The sequence below is a fragment of the Sparus aurata genome, unplaced genomic scaffold (assembly GCF_900880675.1).
Source record: "Sparus aurata unplaced genomic scaffold, fSpaAur1.1, whole genome shotgun sequence".
Classification (NCBI taxonomy): domain Eukaryota; kingdom Metazoa; phylum Chordata; class Actinopteri; order Spariformes; family Sparidae; genus Sparus; species Sparus aurata.
Window position 1 is genome coordinate 228,190 of NW_022045111.1, and position 8,080 is coordinate 236,269.

An 8,080-nucleotide genomic window follows, 5' to 3' on the forward strand; every position below is an offset into this window, starting at 1 on the left:
TGCGATAAACTTTTTTCCCCCCTTTCTTTTTCTTTTTGTCATGGCCCACCAGCCCACCGGCCCACCGGGGAGATCCCCGGTGTCCCCGTACGCCAGTCCGCCCTTGCCGTGAACACACCTGCCGACTGAAGAGCAGGTGGCTGCTACATACACTGTATGTTTGTGTGGGCTCCACCTCCCTTTCATAAATATACTGAATGAATGATACAGTCTCATATCAGATTTACTGTTAATATGAAAAGCCAACGAGGAGAATGTAGTTGCAGAGAATCAGCAAATGATGAAAATGAATTCATAATTAAAAAACAAAAGACATAAAGTGGGCAGGTGATTAATTCAGTAGTCTAGGCCTACACAATTAGCATGCATAACATAATTTATATATAGGCCGATATATATAATACACACACACACACACACACACACATAATATTTTTATTATAGCCTATACTTTTCAATTATGGACAGAATGTGCACACAGCTGTTCAAAAGATCACAACAAGCCTATACTTAAGTTAAATTGTAGGGGTAAAAACATACAAAATAACACAATGAAAGCACATATAGGCTATGTATATGTAGCCTATAGGCTACTTATAGCCTATATATAGCAGTTATTGTAAATACATTGCTGTATATATTATATATATAGCACATTGTTACTTATTTGCAGGGTTTTATTATTTTTTTAGTCATTCATTTATTTATTGTCTGAAACAAGATCTCAATTATTCCATTGTATCTTGTTTTTCATTAAGCACATGAATTTAAGCATAAAGATTTATTCTATATAGAACCCTAATGAAACATTTCTTCTTTGTATCAACATATTAATGATTAACAGACAAAACTCATTCTTTAAATGTATTTCATGTTCAAAGTCTTGACGGTTTACTTATTTTCTCAGACATTAATCATTTTGTTGGTATTTTCATTTGTGTATTTCTGGATTATAACTTTGTTTTCTTTTCCTGCAGAAAAGGAGAACAGTGAAAAAAAAACAGGAGAATCACAGGAACAGCTTGATTCAAAAAGTAACTAGTTCTGCTTGTGCCGTGAAGTTTTCTGCTGTGTGTGTTTCCACCATGTTGGATGATGTGAAGACATTTTGTCTGCTCTTCTCTTATTTCAGGCAGTTTGAGGATTTAAACTTGTTTTTTAAGTTAAAGTTAATTTCAGGTTGAGGTTCAGAGTTAATGTTGTGTTGAGGCAGATAGTTGAGATGGAAGCAAGATAAAATAAATTTAAGCTGTCAGTCGATGTGCATGTATCTCATTAACACGACCTCAATCTGTCTCTGAACTAAACCAGCTGTTTTTATAAGATTTTCTCGGTGCACTTTTTGTTTTGATTGTTGGTGGTTTTTATATAGGTGTAAAAAAATGTAAGAAAGGTACATTTGAATATTGTATCAACATATTAAAGATGAACAGAACCACAACTCATTCTTTATGTATCTCATGTTCAGAGACTTGACAGATGTTTTATCTCTCTGAGGACGATCAAGACATTTGGGATTTTATTGAGTGTAACTTTGTTTTGTTTCCTTCTGATCCAGGTTCAAGACCAGTCGGAGCCACCGGACAACCAGACGCTAATGAGGATACCACAATGAATGAGTTTGTACTAGTTTGAGTCTCACATCATGCTGGATGACGGTGAGAACATCTTGTCTGGTCACTTATTTCAGTCGGAGGATTAAAACCTGGTTTTAACATTAAACTGAATCTCAGGTTCAGGTGAGGATTGGTGTTGTGTTAAAGCAGATAGTTGTGATGGTAGAAAAGAAGGTTGTTTGTGTGACGATGTGCATGTAGCTCATTCTGCTGTCATCACTATGTCCTGTTACCACGGCAACAGTCTCTCCCTGAACTGTCCTCATGTCCTGAACCTCATCCAGATCATAGACAGTGAGATCTTACAGTTAATACATTTATATAAGAATAAATACACATATTCAGTCCTCGTCTTTATCTCACAGCACTCAGTCACAAATAGTGTCCAAGTCAAGTGTCGGACTCAGAATCCTGTCAGAGTAAAAAGTCATCAGAGCAGCAGTGATGTATATAAAAAGGTAATATTTGTAGAAAACCCTGAAATTCAATAATTTAGGCTTTTTATCTCATTAAGATTCACCATGGGAATTTATTCATTTTCATTATTTGATTGTCTTTAATTGTCAGAGATGATCTGTCTGGACGAGCCCGTCCTGCTTCTTTGTATTTGTTAAGGTGCTGATCCAGAGTCAGTTACTAACTGAACTCTACACTCAGTGTCCAGTTTATCATAAGGTTTTATTGTTCAGTTTGTTGTTCAAAGATTCGACTTGATGATCAGTTTGGAGGCTGTTGAACTGTCGTGTCTTATTCTGCCAGCTGTTTTTATTCTTATTTCACTTTGAGCTGGATGAACCTGATAAACTGTTGTTTTATATTTGAATTGTGTCTCTCAGAGTTCATGTTTGAATAAAACATGAAAACTATCAAACTGTGTTGTGACTGTTTCTGATGTTTCTGTGCTCAAACTGGGATCAAAGAAATAAAAGTGATTTTAATTTCTTGGTGTGATTCTGAGATGATCTCTATTTTACAGACATTAAAACAGTTTGAAACAATATTTCAGATTTAAATCAAAGCTTCTAACAAACAGGCAGTTTACTGCACTGACAACTTCATTAATGGAAATTTAAACTGATCAAAACTGATTTGAATCCTGACAAAATGTAGATATGAGCTCTTACATTCTCAATATAGTTTCAACTTGTGCAGTTTATTATATTAATAACTTTTATCAGTGACCTTTTTTGTGTGAACTGAATTGATAAATTTAAAACAAAACTCAAGTTAGTATTTTTACCTCAACACGATCAATAATAGGAGTTTGAAACTCCACAGTTCCTCTTTAACATCAGTGCAAGGTATTTCAGCAGGTAAGAAGGAGTGAGTGGGTTTTTGTCACGCGGGTGTGTTAAAAAGAACAATGAGAAGAACTGAATGAGGTTTCTACTGAGGAGCCACAAGCAACAACAAGCAGGAGCTCCAATGGAGAATGGCAGCCATTTTATTAAGACAAGGTGAGCTAATAAAACCCCAAAGAGGGAGACTGAAGCAGAGTTATTAGAAACAGGATAACAGGAGAGCACTGCGTGGTGATGGAGAGATGGAGCTGGTGGTAGAAGAGCGGGTCCAGGTAACAGTTCATCTCCTCTCATCACCGTCTCTCTCTTCCTGGTCGCTGTGCCGCCTCCAACTAGAAGTACAGAGAAGAAAACCAGTCACTGTTCTGTAAATACAACACTAAATAAACCAACACAATGCAGCATGCAAATAAAGTCAATTACAGTAAACTAAATCCAGGGCTTTCTTTCTCTCCTGCTCTGTAAAACAGTGAGGATGAGGGGAGGAGAATAAAAGCGGTACTTAGCTCGGAGGAGGGGTGAAGCTCACTTCTACCCCTCCACGTTTCCCCGCGTTGCGTCTCCCCTGTATCCTGCAGCCGACCAGCGCCGTCTGCGGCCCGCTTCACAGCTTCCTTGTCCTGGGCTGAACTCTGATCTGTCTTCATGCTGCTCCTGTTCACCTGTATAAGCTCCGCCTCCTCTGCTCCTCCTTCACACCTGCAGCCTCCCGTTCCCTTCCGGGGCAGCACGCAATGGCACCAAACTCTGAAAGTAAACTGAAACCAGCACACCCCCACTGGTCCCACCAGACACAGTCACCCTGTGACACTAGAATCTGTCAAATAGAACCATCAAGAGTGAAATCAAGTGAATATGATGCAGAAACAAGCTTTCAGTCAAAAGGTAGGAGACACACACGTACAGCTGCCGGCGGGGTTGGCTCTGTCTCCGGGGAAGGGGCGCCAACACGTCCTCGGTTCGGTCCGTAATCTTCAGGCCAGCACCCACCATCCCGGCGTCTCGGTGCCACGGCGTCCGCCATCTTCGGCATCCCTGGCGCTCACCATTCCAGGCCCCCGCCTCTTGGCGTTCTGGTGCCGTTGATGTTACGCCGCTGCCGTCCCCGGTGCCCGCCGTTCTGGTGCTGCCATTCGCCCCCACGCCCTGTTGTCACGCCACCTCTGAGTTCATTTCTTCTCTCTTCTTCCTCCCTCTTTAGGTCCTTTTTAAAGACTTGCCATCTCTCTCAGGTGTGGTGATTAGATTTAGGGGTGTCACAACTAGCAAGTATTACAAGTTAAACACACTGGGAGTTTAAAATGCACAATAAAATTACCTGTGCACAAGGGGGGGCAGTCGCTCTCCTTGGGGCCCAAATGTTGAAAAGAAAAAAGAAAAAACCTGCTAAAGTGCCCTCTTGGTTGGCAAAACACACTAAACTGCCCCCTTGGCTGGTTTAAACATGCTAAAGTGCCCTCTTGGGAGCCAAAATGTGCGCTAAAGTGCCCTTCTTTTCGCCCCTGCCCTTCAAAAAGTCTGTGCACGCCCCTGTGACAGAAACAAGCTTTCAGTCAAAAAGTAGGAGACGCACACACACACACACACAGGATGAAGTGAGTAACAGTTAAAATCAAACTGGGTGTAAAGGAGGAAAAGAAACGGCAGTAAATCAAACACTACTTATTTACACCAACACAAACAAACACTCATCAACCAAGATGGCTCTCGTCACAAGAAACCCTGCAGGTTGTTTCTCTGGCTCCTGCACATCACAGCTCCTTTTTATAGAAGTGAAAGATGTGTGGGAGGGAAAAAGATAAAAGTCCTCATATCAAGAATTGGACCATACAAGATATTCTTCAGTGACATTTTCAACACTGCTCCACAGAGACAGAAGTTGAGGTCATCAACGCACAAGCTAGGAGAATCCGACCAGGTACGACCAACACACCTTGGTCAGCTAAACCGGTGAGGACAGCAGCTTTAAGCTCTCGCAGTTGAAACAGGTATCCCATAATCAGCAGCAGTTTCTACACAGTTCAGCTGCTCCACACGAGGAGGAGCCACGAACTCACTCAACACAAAAGTCTCCATTCTCACTGTACAGCAGACAGAAATCACACAGCTGGTTCAGAGCAGCTCACTACTGGGGCCAAACAAACTACAGCTGATCCATCAAACTGAACTCAGTCACCACATCTACCAGCAGCGACCGCGGTAACACTGACGTCCGACGCCACAAACACAATTATTACCCGTCCAGCCGTGCGAGAACCAGCTCCTCAGATCCTACCTGTCAGAACTTTACCTGCTCATCTTCTGGAGCGTGCCGGGCTCGAGGCCACTTGAAAGGCTTCCATCAGCGGCCGAGGCCCTGAAACGCCTGCCTCCGACAGGGAACGCTGTCCCCGCCCGGGATTACCCCCAAAATAAAAAAGGCAAAACAACAAAAGAGTGCCCGAAGGAAAGGCTGATGAACAACCAAGCTGGACACTCACCTATTCTCACCTGAGGAGCAGAATCTCAAACAGCAGCAGCAGCTAAACAGACAAACCAGACAACCAGTACTCACCACAGCCGCTACCGCAGACGGACAACTGTCTCTAAAGTTTCTCAGGATCCTTTAACGAGCCCCCAAATATGTTGTTACGTCCCTGTGAGGCTGAAGGGGATGAAGGGAGCAACATGGTGCAAATAAAACCAGGTGTAGAGGAGGGAAAAGAAACTGTAGGTAGAAATAACTCAAACTGGTTCATTTACAAAAAGGAAAAACTCTCATCAACAAAGGTTGTAGCTCTCTGGCTCCTGCACATCACAGCTGCCCAGCCCACTGCCACCAGCACAACTTTATACCACCGGACCCAGTGGACAGTAGACTCAGGTGTGGTGCTGAACACACTGGTGAGGAGGAGGAGGAGGAACCTGAGGAGAAACAGAACACAAACACGCCCACAGCACTGAGGCTGCAACAGCAGTAGAGAGGAGAAGCTGTTCCACTGGGGAAGATACAACACTGCAAGGACGTCACCAGGTCAATTATTCTATCAGCATAGTTTTAAAATGAAAACAGTCTGTGCTTTAAAGGAAAGTATAAATAAAGGATTCATAACAAGTATAAATACTGGACACCTTCAGGGTACTGTACTGGGAAAGGAAAGTTATTTTAGTCATATTGATATTTAGCAGAACCATCAAATAATTATAGAGCATCATGTATTTCACATGATCGGGCGACACATTTAGTTTGAGGAAAGTCTGAAATGTTCAGAGGTCAGAAGCTCAAAGAAAAGGATTGTACATGTTGGAATGAATAAATATAGGCTTGTTAGCAGGTTTAACTATATTTGATCCACCTGCCTCTAAATAACTGTTCCTGTACTGGTTGTATTCTCTCTTTGTTGCTCTCTGGCGCCCTCTCTTCCTTTTGCCCGTGCCCGAATCACCTGATGACGTATTTAAGGAGGATTGAGTGGAAGCCTCGCTCTCTCTCTGGAGCCCAGCTCTCACTGAAAGGAGGAGATGTTTTACCTTGTGTCTCCTTGTTACCTTTTCCTCCCCACATGTTTTCAGTGTTTTGTTAATTTGTTTGTAGTTTAGTTTTGGAGATCACCAGTAATCCAGTTTTTGGTTTCTTTAGTTCATTAAGGTGAGATTAATTTCTCTCTCTGATGAGGTTAGAGGGGACAGCTGGGTGCGACGGCCCAGTGATTTCCCCTTTTTGTGTATTTCAGCTGGATCTCCAACCTCTCTTTTGGTAAGTAGTTTTTACCCTTTAATGTCTAAATTCAATTTAGTTTGTTAATTTGTTTACTGAACGTCCTTTTTAAACATGCAGCATCCTCTATGTGAGCTAGAGGCTCCGTAACAACTGTATCCAACAGTTTAGTTTTCATATTAAAATTGTAGACTACATTATAAAATAACTTTAAATGTTTCCCAGTACTGAACCCTGAATGTATTCAGTATTTACTGTTTTTCATGTTAATGTTACTCCCTCCTTCTCCATCGTCATGTTTTTGTCAAGTGCTTCAACTTCTTGCATGTAATTTATGTTTACAGTATTAATTGGAGCATCTTTAAGTTTTTTAGGTCATTCATCAGACACAAGGACTAAATCCTGAAGATGGGCGTGTGAAACAAAACCTCACCCACTTCAACAGGATGAGACTTCATGTGGGGTCTTTGTACTGAAGGTCTGTATCACAGCATGATTAAAGAACAATGTGAGGATTTGACTGAAAGACATTTTGAATCTCCAGCAGCAAGACAAACAAATTGAATATGTCAAACCCCCAAATTGTCCATCTTCCAATTTGTCTGTTTCATCAGATAATCAATTTAATTTACACATGATTGTGTTACAGTGGCTCACAAACACTTCTTTTCACTTATTTAAAAGGTGACTGGTTGTACTACATCAGGTACACTGGAACCACTCGCTCAATGGGAGTGAAGGTCCTCCATGGGGAAAAGGAGGTGAAAGAGGCCTTTGAGGAGGCTCACGTCAGCAGTGGGCACCGCGGCCAGAGAGACAGTCTCTCAGGTTTTACTGGCCCGGAATGTCGGAGGACATCAATTTGTGGGTCAGTATGCAGCTACACTTTCCATACACACTGATCTTACAAAGATATTGCCGTTGATAACAATCACATCAACTTTTTTCTTTTTTCTTGTTAGATGTGAAAGATGCATGGGAGGGGAAAAATATCAACATCTTTAGCTCAGATTGGAGAGCATAAAATATTCTCAGGATATTTTCTACACTGCTCTGAACAGGAACTGCTCGGTGTTTCCAAGCTAAAGTCCTCTGTGGAGAAAATGAGGCCAAAGAAGCATCTGAGGAGGTTCATGTCAGCAGTGGACACAGTGGCCAGAAAACTACAAGGGAGATAATCTCTCAAAGCTTTTACTGGCCTGAAATGTCAAATGCCACCTCCACCTCCTCCTCTGGACCATCCACAGGCTGTTGGGACTCACCTACAGTGAACTCTCAGATCATCAAGAGTATGTTTGATATTTGTAAAAAGAATTAATTATAATTAAACATTGAACAGTACTGGTAAAAAAAAAAAAAAAAAAAAAACACATTTTAAAAACTCCTTTTATAGATGTGAAAGATGCATGGGAGGGGAAACGTATGCGTGAACTTGAATCGAGGATTGGGCCCTTAAAAATATTGTA

At 41.7% G+C, this 8,080-nt stretch overlaps 2 long non-coding RNA genes across 3 annotated transcripts; one reads left to right on the top strand and one right to left on the bottom strand.

Moving 5' to 3' along the window:
• Positions 1 to 3,044: 3,044 nt before the first annotated feature.
• LOC115577714 (uncharacterized) lies at positions 3,045 to 3,992 on the bottom strand. 2 transcript variants are annotated; one of them, XR_003983258.1, is made up of 3 exons: positions 3,822 to 3,992; positions 3,341 to 3,695; positions 3,045 to 3,249 (listed from the first exon to the last, which is right to left on the bottom strand). It is a non-coding gene; the product is annotated as an uncharacterized LOC115577714 (long non-coding RNA). The 2 variants fall into 2 exon arrangements; XR_003983259.1 differs by having other exon boundaries at positions 3,341 to 3,734.
• Positions 3,993 to 7,001: 3,009 nt separating this feature from the next.
• Positions 7,002 to 7,870, top strand: LOC115577707 (uncharacterized). Its single transcript, XR_003983252.1, has 3 exons — positions 7,002 to 7,092; positions 7,299 to 7,482; positions 7,577 to 7,870. It is a non-coding gene; the product is annotated as an uncharacterized LOC115577707 (long non-coding RNA).
• The last annotated feature ends 210 nt before the right edge of the window (positions 7,871 to 8,080 follow it).